The sequence below is a fragment of the Lontra canadensis genome, unplaced genomic scaffold, assembly GCF_010015895.1.
Source record: "Lontra canadensis isolate GAN:19392208 unplaced genomic scaffold, GSC_riverotter_1.0 scaffold27, whole genome shotgun sequence".
NCBI classification, from domain to species: Eukaryota; Metazoa; Chordata; class Mammalia; order Carnivora; family Mustelidae; genus Lontra; species Lontra canadensis.
In genome coordinates this window covers 1,768,496-1,783,916 of record NW_022631021.1, presented here as the reverse complement: position 1 = coordinate 1,783,916, position 15,421 = coordinate 1,768,496, and the positions used below count along the sequence as shown (strand labels likewise).

The 15,421-nt window shown below is 45.2% G+C and overlaps 1 protein-coding gene across 5 annotated transcripts in view; it reads right to left on the bottom strand.

The window, feature by feature from the left end:
* Positions 1–15,421, bottom strand: part of PNPLA1 (patatin like phospholipase domain containing 1) — a 48,425-nt gene that overhangs the window by 23,981 nt on the left and 9,023 nt on the right. The window contains exon 1 of one of the 5 annotated variants that reach the window (XM_032864348.1): positions 6,979–6,984. The exons of 3 other annotated variants lie outside the window; for them this stretch is intronic. The gene's annotated coding sequence lies outside the window, so the exon portion shown is untranslated. Of the gene's footprint in view, positions 1–3,024; positions 3,101–6,978; positions 6,985–15,421 lie in introns of those variants that run through there. One more of the 5 variants, XM_032864349.1, reaches the window with a different exon arrangement.

Here is a 15,421-nt window from a genome sequence, read left to right as displayed (position 1 = left end):
CAAGTCAAATTAACTTCTTCTGGTCTCAATTTTACCACCTATAAAATGGGAATAATAATACCTTCAGTGGGTGGTTAGGAGGCAGATCGGTTTTTTTTTTAAAGCACCTGCACGTAGTATGTGCTCGCTATCAGTCAGGTTATGTCAGTAATTTTCCTCGTGACCATGGAGAAGTCTTCTTGATGTTTCTGGCTTTTGGCTTTCTCACCTGAACAGGGAACAGTGATTCTTGACCCATATTTTTTTTTAAAGATTTTATTTATTTGACAGAGAGAGATCACAAGTAGAGAGAGAGAGAGGAGGAAGCAGGCTCCCTGCCTAGCAGAGAGCCTGATGTGGGACTCGATCCCAGGACCCTGAGATCATGACCTGAGCTGAAGGCAGAGGCTTAACCCACTGAGCCACCCAGGCAGCCCCTTTGCCCCATATTTTTATTGAGTTGTGCTCAGGCTTACTTTGGGATGCAAAAGAGCACAGTAAATGGACTGTGGAGATGAGCGTGTCCCTCTGTTTCAGACTTCAGTGGGGTGATAGGCTGGCTGTCATGCAGTAAAGGCACTGTTAACGTCCGCACTCCCTCCCTTGTCAACCTGGGGGGCCCTACAGATTTAGTACGGAAAAGGCGCAGGGCTTAGAAATATCACAGAAAAGGAAGAAAGGGGACTAGATATAGGTTTGTCTTATTATCTTATTAATTTGCTTTAAAGTCTAATCTCCTCCACCACCCCCACCCCCCAACGTGGCATCATGAGAGCAAGGATGGTCTCTGTCTTATTTATCCTTTTGTCTGTAGTTCCTAATATGGTGCCTGGAACATGGAAGGCACTTAATCAACGCAAATGCCTGCATGAATAATGAATGAATGAATGGACCTCAGGAATCACTGAGGTCCAGAAAGAGAAGCAGCTTCTTCAAGGTGATCTGCGAATAAAACAGCTTCTCTTCCCCTCCTCCACATGACCTCCTGATAAATGGAAAAAAAAAAAATCCTAGAAAGATGGGCATTTGGCAGCTGACAATTTAAACTGCTGGGGAATCTCCTTCACAGGGTGCCTGGATGGGGTCTGAGGTGGGGGAGAGATGTGCCCTGGAGGATGGGACTACGTGGCCCCAGTCTCCCGCGGACTGGTAGCCTAGCAACAACCTCCGGTTCAGCCAATCACCGCCTGGCGCCCCCCTCCTCTCGCCGCCAGCCCAGCTCCCCGGCAGCGGGAGCGATAAGCGCGGCGGGGGGTGGGGGCCGCTAAGCAGGCTTCGCAGCAGCCCCAGGGGAGACGGCGGCGAGCAGAGCTGCGTTCCCAGGAAAGCCCTGCAATTCTCAGAGTCCCTGCGTGGAGCACCTGGGAGTCTGCTCCTCCTACCTGGTCCCTAATTGCGGGCTGAATTATAGGCTGCATTTCCCTGTGGGTATATCTTGACTGCCCAACTTCACTATAATAATAAAAATGATTATTATCTTAACAACAGTCTTTTACCCAAAGCGGGTTTTCACGCTTACATTCTCAGTTTATCCTCACAGTGACAGTGAGCCCCCGAGGGGTAGTGACCTTCGCTTATTCACCATTTTATTTCCATACTCCACACTGCAGGGGCATTGATTGGAAAACAGTTTGGCTTGAAGCAGCAGTGTTGCCACGGGAAGACCTTCTGGGCCAGCGATTTTTCAGGCATGGAACCTTTGTTCCAAAGAAATCACAAGTGGAAATCCAATACATAAGACAGCTAAAAGCAGAGCTGTTCTAGGTTGAAGCCAAGTGGGGGTCTCAGACCCTGTTGGGTCGCCCCCATCCCACCCTAGGAAGGTGGTTGCTGAAAGCACCACCTTGAAACTCCTAAGATTCTAGAAGCCTAGGTCAAAATATGAAACCAGACTAATTCTCTCCTTTTGCAGAGAAGAAATCAAGCCCAGGATGAAGACAAAACTCCATAAACACAGCTAGCTGGCTGGGTGGTTGGACGGACGGAGAAATGAATCAAGGTGGATAGACCCCAGGTCACACAGTCTATGTTAACAGGAACTAGAAGAAAAATGTATGAGAAAACTTGTATTTTTCTATTCTGTTCTGAATGCACATTATAGGCTTTAGCCAAAGGCAAAAACAGTTCTTAAATACTAAAAAAAAAAAAAAAAACCCAAGCCAATACTCTCCTATGGGTGATAACAATCTTTCACACAGACCTTTTTCTAACCATAAGAGTTTACTATAGAACTGGCTTTAAAAGTTCAAATTGGTTTATATCAGGTTGCCATGGAAACAACAGTGCCTCCCACTGGTTCCTCACCTTGGTTCCTATCAAGATACCAGTGGGACTCTTTCCAGTATCTGGGGCCTCACCCAGCCCCTGTGTTTCCTCTCCCCCAGAATCCGGACACCATCTCCCCAACTTTCCACTGAAGGATCTGTTGATCACCTTGAGATAAATCAGGCAGAGAGGGAATGTATCTAGAAGGTTCTCTGGAACCTCAGAATGTTCTGAGGGCCATTGCCCCTGCTCTGTTCTCTCTTTTCCTTTGGTGAGCCCAGAAGTCTCTTCAGGATCCTGCTCCAAGGTAGAAACCAACATTGTCCTGTTTCTAGGCTCTGGCCTGCCCTACCCGCCAGACTCTCCCTTCACTACTGAGGGGACCCCAGAATAATAATGCAAGAGCTGTGAACTAGTCACTCTCTAGTCTTTAAAGCTGTTTCTGTTTTGTTTTATTTTGTGTGGGGGTAGCGGGGAGGGTGGTCAAGAGACCTCCAAGCGAGTCTCTGCTCTACAGACTGAAGGCCATCTCTGAGCATCTCCTCATTCGAGATATGTTCAAGTTAGGGTGCCACCACAGAGGAACACCCATGCTTCCATCTTCCAACAGCATGATAATGAAAGTTTGTTTCTGCTGACTGGGGACACTCACTGCCCCAGCTGTCTGAGACTTCGAATGGTAGGGTCTGTTACCAATATCTCTCTCCACCTATGTCACAGGAGTCCTGAAGCTCTAGAAACCACAGTGTTCTAGTCCTCTCTGTTGCTTACTGGACTTACCACGTTTGCTACCACTTCCTGGTTTCTCCCTGGTGCTGGCTCTGTGCCAGGCTCAGAGGCCTCACTGTCTCATTTCATCTTCAAGATGCTCCCTTGAGGGTTATCTCTTCATAGATGAGGAAACAGAGGCTCACCAGTAACTCGCCCAAGGTCACACAGCTGGAAAACAGCAGAACTAGGCCTCCACATCCTGAGGACCCCAAAGCTGGTGTTCTTTCCACCACAGCTGGCTGCCTCCACTGGGGACATGCCCTCTGTCTCTCAGAGCCTGTTTCCCACTGTGAGGCAAAGGGGTGGTTCCATGAAGGCTCTTGGGATCTGCCTTTTCAGGGCTTAGTTTAGGCACACATCCTAAGGGCTCAGATGTCCCTGGGAGACAGGAAGACTCTCTTTAGAGCAACAGAACCCAAATCACGTCTTCAAACATTTGCTCTTCTATCCCTACACCCAGAGCCCCTCCTCAGGACAGTCTGTCTCATCTCTCTTGGGTAAACACAAGTACACAATCCTGCTTATTACCCTTCTACACACATCTCTCTTTTTCTTTCTTTCCTTTCTTCCTTCCTTCCTTCCTCCCCTTCCCTTCCCTCTCCTTTCCCTCCCTCCCTCTCTCCCTCTCTCCCTTCCTTCTTTCCTTCCTTCCTTCTTTCTTTCTTTCAAACCATGCAGACCTCACCCTTAAGCCCAGCTTAAGATCTGGGCCTCCTCCTTGAAGCCCTCCTTGTTCACCCCCACTGTTCCCCCCTTTTTCCCATTACTTTCCACACCATATATCTCAGGCTGCCTTGAGTGGCCTGTCCTGTTTCTCTGGCTAGCTGCATCCCTTGAGGACAGGGCCTGCATAAGAAGACCCTTCTCCCCCATGATAGCCTAGCCCAGTGTTGAACGATTAGTAGGTATTCAAGAATGAATAAATAAACTAATATCTCACAAACAGGGACTATTTGTTTGGTTCCCAATTACAGCCCCTGCACTTAATTCAGTACCCGGCACACTATAGTAAATGAAGGTATGCTGAATAAATTAATAATGAATATTTAACAAAATTTAATGACTGGACTGGAGAGGGACATCAAAGAGTGTCTTTTCTACTGGGTTGTTAGGAATCTTTCCAACTAGTGGTCAGAAAGGCAAAACCTTCAGTGACTCAGCCGGACCTGGAATTGTGAGAAAGCAAACCACAGAACAGTCTTCTCTGTCAAGCCCAGTCCAGACTCCTGTCAAGGCCCTGAGCTGGAGCTAAGGAGGAGAATTTTCCTTAAGCGGTGGTTTTATGAGGACAGAGTTGGAGCAATGGGTCAACTCCTGACTCAAAGGAGGTTTGGAGGTTTATCATTTGTTTGCCTGTTTGCCCTATAGAATCAGAAATGGAGCTCACCAATCTTTGCTGAATTTACTCCCAAAGTGAAGCAAGAAAGACAATACTATCTTAGTATTGAGTGAGCGGGTTTAGAAATGAACCACCAAATGCAGGGAGGGATCCTGGATTAGATCCTGGGACAGAAAAAGGATGTTAGTAGAAAAACTGGTGAAATACATCATGAATAGTAATGTGCAAGTGTTGATTTCTTAGTGTTGACAAGTGTACCATAGTTATGAAGATGCTCACATTAGGAGGGAGCTGGCTGAAGGACACGCCAAACTATCTGTATGATCTCAGCAATCTTTCTGTAAATCCAACAATACTCCAGAATTACACATTTATTATAACTGAAGTAAAAACAACAAAACAAAACAATAAACACAGATGACCACAGCTGTCAGACACACAGAGCCTGCCACTCAGGAGGGGCTCAGTTAATGCCTGCTGATGTTGGGGGAAACGGATTGCAGGAAGGGCCCCGCATGAGTTGTTTTCTAAATTGTTCTAACAATTTGTTTGTACGTGCAACCAACACATTCAGAGTCTGACCAGATTTGCCATTCAATTCTCTTCAACTTAAGAGTTTGAGAGGATTGTTTGGGGGAAATGAACCTTTATCCACTTGGCTGGAGAGGTTAAACATGTAAAGCACATGTTTACTTTGAGCGACTTAAAAGATGCCAATCTCAACATGGTCATTACAACCAACCATTGCCATGTAGTGATGTGATTTCTACGGCATTTTATTAAAAAGTCCCTTTTGCATTTATTACGTCATTGGATCTCAGTTTCTTAAGCAATGTGCAAATAATTGCTTGGCCACAGAGTTTGGCAGGAAAGCAGTCGAGTTGCTTGCAAAGCAACATCTAAACTCGTTGATTTAAGAGGATGGAGGAGGTGGAAATTAAGAGAGCTCAGTCTTGCCTCTGCTGTATAAACCCTGGCAAGTTATCTAATCTCTCTAAATACCTGTTTCCTCCTTTCTAAAATGGGTATAAATATAGTGTCTGCCTCGTGGGGTTGTGAGAGAATTAGAGTAAATGATTCGTGCAAGGCGTTGAGCACAGTGCCTGGCACATTCTAGGTGCTTGATAAATGGCTGTTAATAGCATGACATCAAGACATGAATCAGAGCAGAGTGACTTTTTACAGGAACTATTGCCATCTCAGGCAGATAAGTAACTGGGAATGATATCCGATGAAGACATTTTGATTCTGAAAACACACCCAGCAGCCAGGACTGAACTCCAGGTTCCGTCTGGGATGGGCGCACACGTATGCGCATGCGTGCGAGCACGTAGGCACGCGGGGACACATACACACGCACGCAAAGGTAAAAAATGGAGGTTCTCATTCCTGTCTTTAAAGAAGTTTGGAGAGACTTTCCGCTCCAGCAGTCCCGGAAAATTTCCAGCTTCAGGAATAGCAACGACAACAACAAAGAGCCTGATATAGAAGTCGTGAGATATGGTTGAACTCACAAGAAAGAAGGGGAACAAATGAAGGAATTGAAAGCCAGCGCCAGGAGAGAGAAAGCTGATGATGTGGTTATCATACCAGAAACCGGAAGGGATAGAGGCTGTGGTCCTGGGCTGTGTGAGGGGCACTGAGATCCCTGCTGAAAGCCGGGATGCTGCAATAACTGCTGGGCCAGTGAAAGGTGCCAGGAGCTTATTTCTGCCCAGGGCTCTGGGTGGGGGAAAAAAAAAAAAAAAAGTCTCCCATAAGAATTCAAAGCCCCTTGCCTGCTTTAGGCAATTGATCCTGAGTTGGTGATAACCCTGGGGTGCCTGGGGTTTTGGGGAAGCGGGTTAAGGCCAAGGCCAACCAGCTCAGGTAGGTCCAGTCACTGCCCAGACCACACGGAATTCCCACAAAAACTAAGTCCTCGTGCCCATGAGCTCACAGTTAAAATATTAAAAATATTAACTGGACCAGGTTGCAGTCTAGTCATCTTTGTTTTAGTAAGTTTAACAACGAAAGACATTCTTCAGTGAAGTTTGAAAAAATGCTGCTTTATCTATGCTTTTCTATTTCAAGATAGTTTTGTTTTGTTTTTTGTTTTTTGTTTTTACTTGTTCATCCATTCACTCAGCCTTCATTCACCAAAGACTTATTTTGTGACTAATATTTGCCAAGCACTGTGCCAGGAACATCCATGACTTCTTTTGTCCCTCATTGCGATGTCCAAAGCATGTGCTCCCCACCCCACCCTAAGTTAGAGATGGGAAAACCAAGGGAAGGCAGGTCACTGGCTGGCCAAGGACCCACTATGATTAGCGGGAGGCAGACCAACAACGCCTGTAGCTGACTCTATCTCCATGGGAGGGGGCGTGCTGGGTCCTGTTGTGCACATGTATGTGGGGCAGGGCCCGTGCTGCTCCTCTGGCCCTGTTGTGTACTTTGCAAGGTGCTTTTAAAGCCTATTCCCTGCGCAGAGGGACGGTTTGCCTTGCTTTCTGAGAATTCAAGCCACTGTCTCTCAGTTGGAACACTCCAAGCTCACGTGACTCTTCCTCCCTCCCTTCTGCCTGGAGAGGCCTCCCCTGAATTTCGCACCTGAAACGTCATCCCTTAATCGTTCACCACACCCTTCTCCTGCTTTATTTTCCCCTTGGAGTATGCACGCTGATGTTTTTCTATGTGTTTGGTGATTTAGGGCTTGATTTCACCAAGACAATGTCAGCTTCATGAGGGCAGACAGCTGTTTTGTTCACTGCTGGATCCCTAGGACCTAGTATGAATGAATGAATGAATGAATGGTCTATTTTGTCACCGTAATTCATTCAAAATATGGCCCTCAATTTCTTTGTCTGCACATTACGTAGATTAGATTCAAACAGCGGCTTTCAAACTTAAAAAAAATTGTTGGAAAATTTACTCTAAATGAAATTTTAAAAAGAATGGACAATAGCAGGACTATACTATTTGAAGCTGGGGAAGGTCCCAGGGGCTTCAGCGTGTGTCCTTTTCCTGTTCCCTAGCTCCCCTGCCCCTCAACCTCCCTCCTTCCCATAGAACTTTGGGGTTTCTCAGAACACTGTTTGGAAACCACTGGCTTAAGCAGGGTCTGCCTTCAGCGCTTACTTCCTTTCCCAAAGTCTAAATACAGTTATCTATAGAATGAAAAATTTGGACTCACTGACCTTCCTTCTGTGAAATTCTATCCATATCCATACCCATAAGTGCAGAAACTTGTCTAAGAGTCAGATAAACCCCAAAATAGAAATTGCAGAAATACATTCAACATCATACCTGCCAATGGCCAGCAATCATCAGGAATTTATCAAGCATTTCTTGTTGGACAAGCAGTTTGTGGAGCCAGGGGACCCATAAGATCTCAGATGGCTCACCCAATCTAGCTGATGAAATTAGACCCAGCTTCTGAAACAATTAAGACCATATATCATGAAGCACTAGGACAGGCGGACGGATTCTGTGGGTAAACTAGAGATCATGGAAAGAGATCCGGTAGAGTACAGTGGGAAGGCGTTTGGGGAGGAGGTAACATTTCTTGAGAGAAAACCAGAAGGTCATTTTTGGTGGGGGATGTAAGGGGTGTCGTGGTGCCCCACCCAGGCCCCAGTAGCAAGACTGAGGCACTCATGCCCCCAGGTGCCATGGAGGGGTGGGGGAGCCTACTGATGGCTCAGAAATGAGACCCTCCCAGCCAACACACTGGATTGACCTGGCAATTATGGAGTCATGGTCTTGGTCCCAGACAGGGACTGAGTTTTGCCATCACCACCATATCTCCAACTATGGTGGCTGTGGCAGAGACTGCTAGTTGTTCGCACCATCCATTCTCCTCTTCTCCCTTAGTAACTGGAACCTGCAATTTTTTAGTGGAAACATGGCTTCCCAGAATAAAGTCTCTATTTTCCAGCCTTCCTTGTGGTCAGTTGTGGCCTTGGGGGACTAGAGTGCAAAGACCACGTGAGTGAGCAATGTTCTTCCATCTTGTGGAAGCCTATGCTACCCAACCAAAGCAACTAGACTATCAGTCCCTTAGTTTGCAAAGCTCCTTCATAGGGACCACTGTGATTGCCAGGGGAGAGGTTGTGGAGAGGGGGAGGCAGGCACTGTTCACCCCCATTGTACAGTAACTGAGCTGAGCTCAAGGCGGCTTGTCTAAGGTCACTTACTGCTGAGTGGATTCCTGGGACCAGAGGGAAAGGAGGGGTGGACTGAGTTTGGATGTTGGGGTCACACCAGCTTTGGCTTGAACCCCACTTCCCTCCTTACCAAATCCTACTGTGAAAGACCATGTGAAAACAATGCGTGTGGCCAGCTAGGCCCATAATCTGGCCGCGGGACACTTTGGTTCTCAGAAATCTCTGATTCCTAGTCAGGTGCTCTTTCCCGTAGGGATTCTGGCCTCTGAGACAAGCGCTATACGAGAGCCGACTGTGGGAGCATGAGGGATTCAGTGCCTGAAGGGAATCGGGATTTACTCTCAGGGGAGGTGACATCTGAGGTAGGCTTTGGAGGCTGGGGAGATGTTCCATGGGGAGAGAAGCAGGGACGCATTCCTCAGGGAACAGCTGGAACAAAGAGGCAGAGAACAGAGGCATCCTGAGTCTACCTGCTGTGGAAGCGAAAAGAAAAGCTCCCGAAGCCAGCCCTGATCCTGCGCCCCACCCTTTTACTATTTTATTTAGTGGTTTGGGTGTTTGGGGCGGTGGGGGCAAGGGTGGGGAGGCCAGGGTTATCATTGTTGGGAAGGCAGTGTGAGAAGTATTGGAAAATAATTACTTTTAGAGGTCGAAACAAAGTCATTTGATGAGCTCAGCTAAATGTCAGCTCTGTCCGCTGGTTACTCCCCTCGCCCACTGAGAAGAACTGGGGAACAGCTTCGGGAGCAGGTGCCTGCCCCTCACTATCTGGGCTGTGAGCAGTTCAACGAGCCCTGTTCCCTTGGACTTCCTTGGGCTCCCAGCCCTTATCTGCACAGAGACACTTGCTCTGGAACACTGGCACGGAAAACAGAGCCCAGTGAGGCTCCCTGCAATTTCCACATGAGCTTAAAATTATTACAAAACAAAACAGAATAAAACAAAAAAGAAACAAACAAACAAAACAAAGCCAAGCAGGGCAGGGAGTCTGTGGCTGAAATCCAGCTAGTAAATGCTGATAATTACTGGAGTTATAGGATGGGTCCTTGGGAATCCATGATACTGCCCTCTCTGACAGGTTTGCAATCTTTTCATTAAAGAAAAGTTATTAATAAGTATTAAAAACGTACATGAGGGTTTTAAAGCAGCGTTATTCATAAGAGCCCAAAGCAAAGACAACCCGAATGTATATCACGTGACAAACAGATAAATAAAATGGGTGATGGCCAAGCAATAGAATATTATTCGATAACAAAAAGAATGAAACAGTAGCACAGGCTATAATAGGGGTGCACTTGAAAATACTCTGTTACTTAAAGATGCCTACGGGCGCCTGGGTGGCTCAGTCTGTTAAGCGTCTGCCTTCAGCTCAGGTCATGATCCCAGGGTCCTAGGATTGAGCCCCTCAAATAAATAAAATCTAAGAAAAATATTTTTAAAAAATATAAAAAGAAGCTGAACACAAAAGACCACATGTTGTGGGATCCCAGTGGTAAGAAATGACCAGACTGGACAAATCTACAGCGACAGAAAGTAGATTAGTGACTTCCAGACCCTTGTGGGGGGGTGGTTTGCAGGAATTCAGAGGTGACAGCTAGAGGTGTATGGGCTTTCTTTGGGGGATAATCAAAATCTTCTATAATGATTGTGGCCATGGATGCACCATTTTGTGAATATAACAAAAACCATTGAATTATGTGATTTCATTGGGTGACTTGGATGGTACAGGAATTAAATCTCAACAAAGCTGTTTTTGGAAGTTAAAGACCAAAGTGGGGAGAAAAATAGGGGAGAAAAATAAAATTTTTTTTAAAAATATACTTATTTTTAAAAAATAAATAAAAAATAAAATTTAAAAAAAAGAAGAGAAAAATAAAGACAGTCAGGGGCAGCTCTGGGCCAGGGGTGTCTACCAATTTGTCCGAAAAGTGATTTCAACATGTGGATTGGCTAAGGGGAAGGGATGGACCAACCTCTTAACCAAAAATCAGTCTTCCTCATTTATGGCCAGTTAGAGGAATTCATAGAATCTAATACAACCTAAGGGCACTCTAGTGAAATGGTTTCTCTTTATCCTGGAAAAAGACATCCCCCATTAATAATCAGAGAATTAGTCTAAGACCATGATGGGCCTTTGGAAGGTTTGCATAGGAAATGCCCGACCCATTTCCACTGCCTGGTCAGAAATTCATCAGACATTCATCGAGTCTTAGGGAGGCCATACATCTTAGTTTTTCTTTTTAATGTATTTTTAAAAGATTTTATTTATTTATTTGAGAGAGAGAGAGAGAGTGTGTATGAGAGGGAGAAGATCAGAGGGAGAAGCAGACACCCCACGGAGCGTGGAGCCCAATGCAGGACTTGATCCCAGGACTCTGGGATCATGACCTAAGCTGAAAGAAGTTGCCTAACAACTGAGCCACCCAGGTGCCCTTACATCTTAGTGTTTCAAAGCGCACTGGGTCTCCCCCTACCCACGGCTGAAATAGTGGAAACTTCTGTAATTGGAATGAGTACTAGTGCCTGGGTTCCACCCTGGGAGATCATGATTTATTTAATTCGCTTGGTGAGAAGCCTGGGCACTGGACATTTTAAAAGCCTCCCAGGTGATTCGCATGTGCAGCTGAGAGGACCACTGATCTAATGAAGGTTGTTTTAATAACTGGAAGAGAACAGTAAAATTACGGCAGTAGAGCATGGTATCCTATCATGAAAAAAAATTTTTAGAATTATGTTTATACTGGGTCTTCAGGAGTGGCCTTTTTGCATCTTGGGTAACTCTCACAGAGTCAAAAGCCACTTCTCTGACACTGGTACAGGGTCCCCACCCTCTGGGGGCATCACATTTCCCTATGTGTTATTGTTGTGTTGTAATGCCCTGTCCTCACTAGAAGCCTAGGCACCTGCCCAACCTATCCCTCCCCGTGAACTTCTCCTCACCTCTCAAACACCAGCTCAGATGCCACTTTTGTGAGGCTACCAACCATTGGAGGTGTTGCTCCCTTCCTCTGCATTCCCCTGCCTTTGAATTAGCCAGCATTCAGTGGGAACTCTCTTGTATTATACCTACTTTGTATCTGCCTTTAAGTTTGAGTAGGCTTTAAGTTCCTTGACAGCAAAGGTGGAGTTTCATTTTGTGTTATAATTCTGTGTCCTCTGCAGAGCCTAGCATGTGCTCAGAAAACACTTGTTGAAGGGTGCCTGGGTGGCTCTGTTGGTTGGGTGTCTGCCTTCAGCTCTGGTCATGATCCGGGGGTCTAGGGACAGAGCACTGTGTTGGGCTCCCTGCTCAGTAGGGATCCTGCTTCTCCCTCTGCCACTCCCCCTGTTTGTGCTTTCTTACTCTCTCTCTGTCAAATAAATAAATAAAATTTTAAAAAAGAAAAAGAAAATACTTGTTGAAGGAAGGAAAGAACGAAGTTCTTACCATATAGTCTTTATGAGGGAAAGGTGCCAAGTAATAGCTAAAGCAGAGATGGGTTTTAAATCCACCATATCCCCATTATTTAATAAGAAACTATTTTATTTTTCAAAATTATGCAACTGCAGCTGGAGGCAAGTTCCCAGACCCACTTCTGACCAGATTGGAAATTCCGAGTGCCCCCACCAGTTGTCACAAAGACCATCTATTCTTGGGTAAATGCATGAAGGAACAGAAACCTTTACTGCATCACTAATGAAAACCAGGCACTGTGCTAAGTGTTTTTACAAATATTTTCAAGTACCCCAAATTGGACCTATCACAGGGCTTGGCACATGTCTCCAGAAGGTGGACCCACTGCTGCCTCTGTTTTCACAGGAAAAAAAACATACAATCTCAGGGCAGAAAGCCCAGATTGGAAGAAGAGGAGGGAGTGTGACCAGGAAGAGAGAGGCCCCACATGCCACGTGTTGAAGAATTTTTATTTTTTAAGAGAAAGAGAGCATGTGCACACGAGTGGGAGGGGAGGGGCAGAGGGAGAAGGAGAGAGAATCTTAAGCAGTCTCCATACTCAGCACAGAGCCCAGCATGGGGCTTGATCTCACGACCCTGAGATCAAGATCTGAGCAGAAATCATGAGTCGGAGGCTTAATTGACTGAGCCACCCAGGCAACCCAAAGAATTAAAAAAAAAGAAGAGATAAACCTCTGGTTCTATGGAGATATGGTAATTGTTTACATACAAAATATGAAATGATCTACCAACAAACTTTTGGAACTATTTAGAGTGTTCACAAGTTTGCTCAAAACAAGATCGATATGCAAAAACCATCAACATTCCTTTATATCAACAGTAATCAATTAGATTAGAAAATGCCGTTGGAAAAAAGAATCCATTCTTCAGAGCAACAAAAGATAATAAAGCCAATAAAAGACACAGAATCTTTCTTGAATGACACAAAAGGCCAGAAGAAATAGAGACTAGATTTATAAATGGGAAGATATAATTTCAATTAAAATCCCAACAGAGTTTTTTTCTCAAGGAGAAAGAGGGGTCATGAATAACAGAGGCAATACTTGAAGAAGAAATCAGAAAAAGAGCAGAGGAGAGGGATTGCCATGTATAACAAAGCTACAGTAATCGAAACAGTGAGCTGTGGTGCAGAAATACACAAATTTGCCACTAAGAGAGAAGAGAGACTCCCGGGACAGACCCTTGAGAATCCAGGCACTTGAGTGAGCCAGAAGAGAGCATCTCAAACCACTGTGAAAAGGATTGCCTATAAATGGTGTGAGGGCATCAGTTATCATGTAGCAGAACAATGAAAACTTCTGATTTCTGCCTCAAACTAGCCACAAAATAAAATCCAGCTGGATTAATGAAGATTAATTAAGAGCAAAAAAAAAAAAAAAAAACCCTAGAAACTTGAAAGAAAATACAGAAGAGATCATTGTAACAAAGTAAAGATATGAAAACAAAGATAACAAAGTAAAGAAATTGTAGGAGGAAAAGACTGATACATTTGACTGTGCTTAAGATTTCTGAATGACAAAAGAGATCCTAAATAAAAAGACAAGCCACAGAGTGGAACAGAAGAGCTGCAGTGCTTGTGACTGACGCCTGATTCGTGGGTAGAACAGCTGAAGTTAAAGAGAACAAGGCAATGGTGAAAAAGAAAACAGGAAAAGTTCAAGAGCAGACAGGCAAGTCGCAGAAGAGGGCACACGGTAGCCAATAAATACACAGATAATACGTACAATAAATCCGTGCTTAACATGACTACCAATCAGGATACGAAGATTAAATAATCAAAATAAAATGAGATGTAGTTTCACATTCATTAGATTGACTTAGAACTTTGAAGTCTGACAGTTCCAGGAGCTGGTGACATTGTGGGGAAATTAGTACTTGTACACACTGCTAGTGTTTAAATGGGTACAACCACTTTGGAGAATAGTCAGGTTTGGTAATTTTTTTTAAAGAGATTTTATTTATTTGACAGAGAGTTCAAAAACAGGGGGTGGGCAGTAGAGGGAGAGGGAGAACCAGGCTCTCCACTGAGCAAGGAGCTGGACACAGGGCTCGATTCCAGGACCCTGTGATCATGACCTGAGCCAAAGGTAGATACTTAACTGACTGAGCCACCCAGGCGCCCCATGTCTGGTAATGTTAATGTGAATGAATATCCTAGGGAAACATTCTATGTGGGCTTGAGAGACATGAACACGGATGTTCATGTCGTGGCCATCCCATCCACGGAATGGCTAGATGAGCTGCGTTATAGTCTTAATGGAACATACACTGAAAGAGGTAAAGATCCTCGAAGAAAGTCAGGAAATGGAGTCCTCCTTCTTGCTCTGTTTCTGACTGATAACAGGGAGTTACATTAGTCACCTGTTCCTTTTTACAGAATGCTGTCCCCAGATATTCCTGTGGCTTACTCGCTCAGCCTCTCCAGGTCCGGGTGCAAATTCCCGTTTGCTTCGAGAGACTTCCTTGACCCCAGGATCCGAACAACCAGTATTTGTACTCCCTGACCCTGCTTTGTCAAGAAACAGAGTGGTTTAAAAGGTGAGGCCAGGGATACCTGCGCGGCTCCGTCAAATCAGTGTCCAGGTCTTGGTTCTGGCTCAGGTCACCATCTCAGGATTGTGACAGTGAGCCCTGCATGGGGCTCCGTGCTCAGCAGAGTCTCCTTCCCACCCCCTCTCTTTGCCCCCCACCCCGCTTGTGCATACTCTCTCTCTAAAATAAATAAATCTTGGGTGCCTGATTTATTTATGGCTCAGTGGGTTAAGCCTCTGCCTTCGGCTGAGGTCATGATTTGGGGTCCTAGGATCGAGTCCCACTTCAGGCTCTCTGCTCGATAGGGAGCCTGCTTCCTCCTCTCTCTCTGCCTGCCTCTCTGCCTCCTTGTGATCTCTCTCTGTCAAATAAATAAAATCTTTTTAAAAAATGAAATAAATAAACCTTTAAAATTTTTTTAATAAAAATAAATAAATAAGTAAATAAAATGTGAGGCCAGACCATGTTCTAATCCCAGATTTACCTTGTGCTTGTGTGTATCGCTTTAAAGTTAGTTAAGCCTTCTGTGACTCAGTTTCCTCCTCTGTAAATGGAGACAATAATAGTTTTCACCTCAGGGGATTGCTGGGAGGACCAGGTAAGTTAATATGCCGCAGACTTAGAACAGTGCCTTATACAAGGAAGTGCTAGTTAACAGTAAATTACGCGGCAGTTAAACCGAATGACGTGGGTAAATCTCATAAACTGGTTGCTGAATGACAAGAGCAAGTCCCACGTGCATCTCACTCCTCCTTGAACTTCCCTCCTGATTACGGGCATGTGCGTGGTCCAGGCCTTGGTCACACCTACAGTGAGGTGTCTCCATGGGTTCCAGTGCCTCCCAACTGCTGTCCATGCCTCCCAGAGCCCGTGAGAGTCCATTTTGGGCAGTATGGGTTGAACTAATTGAAACAAATGCATTTTGACAAGTCT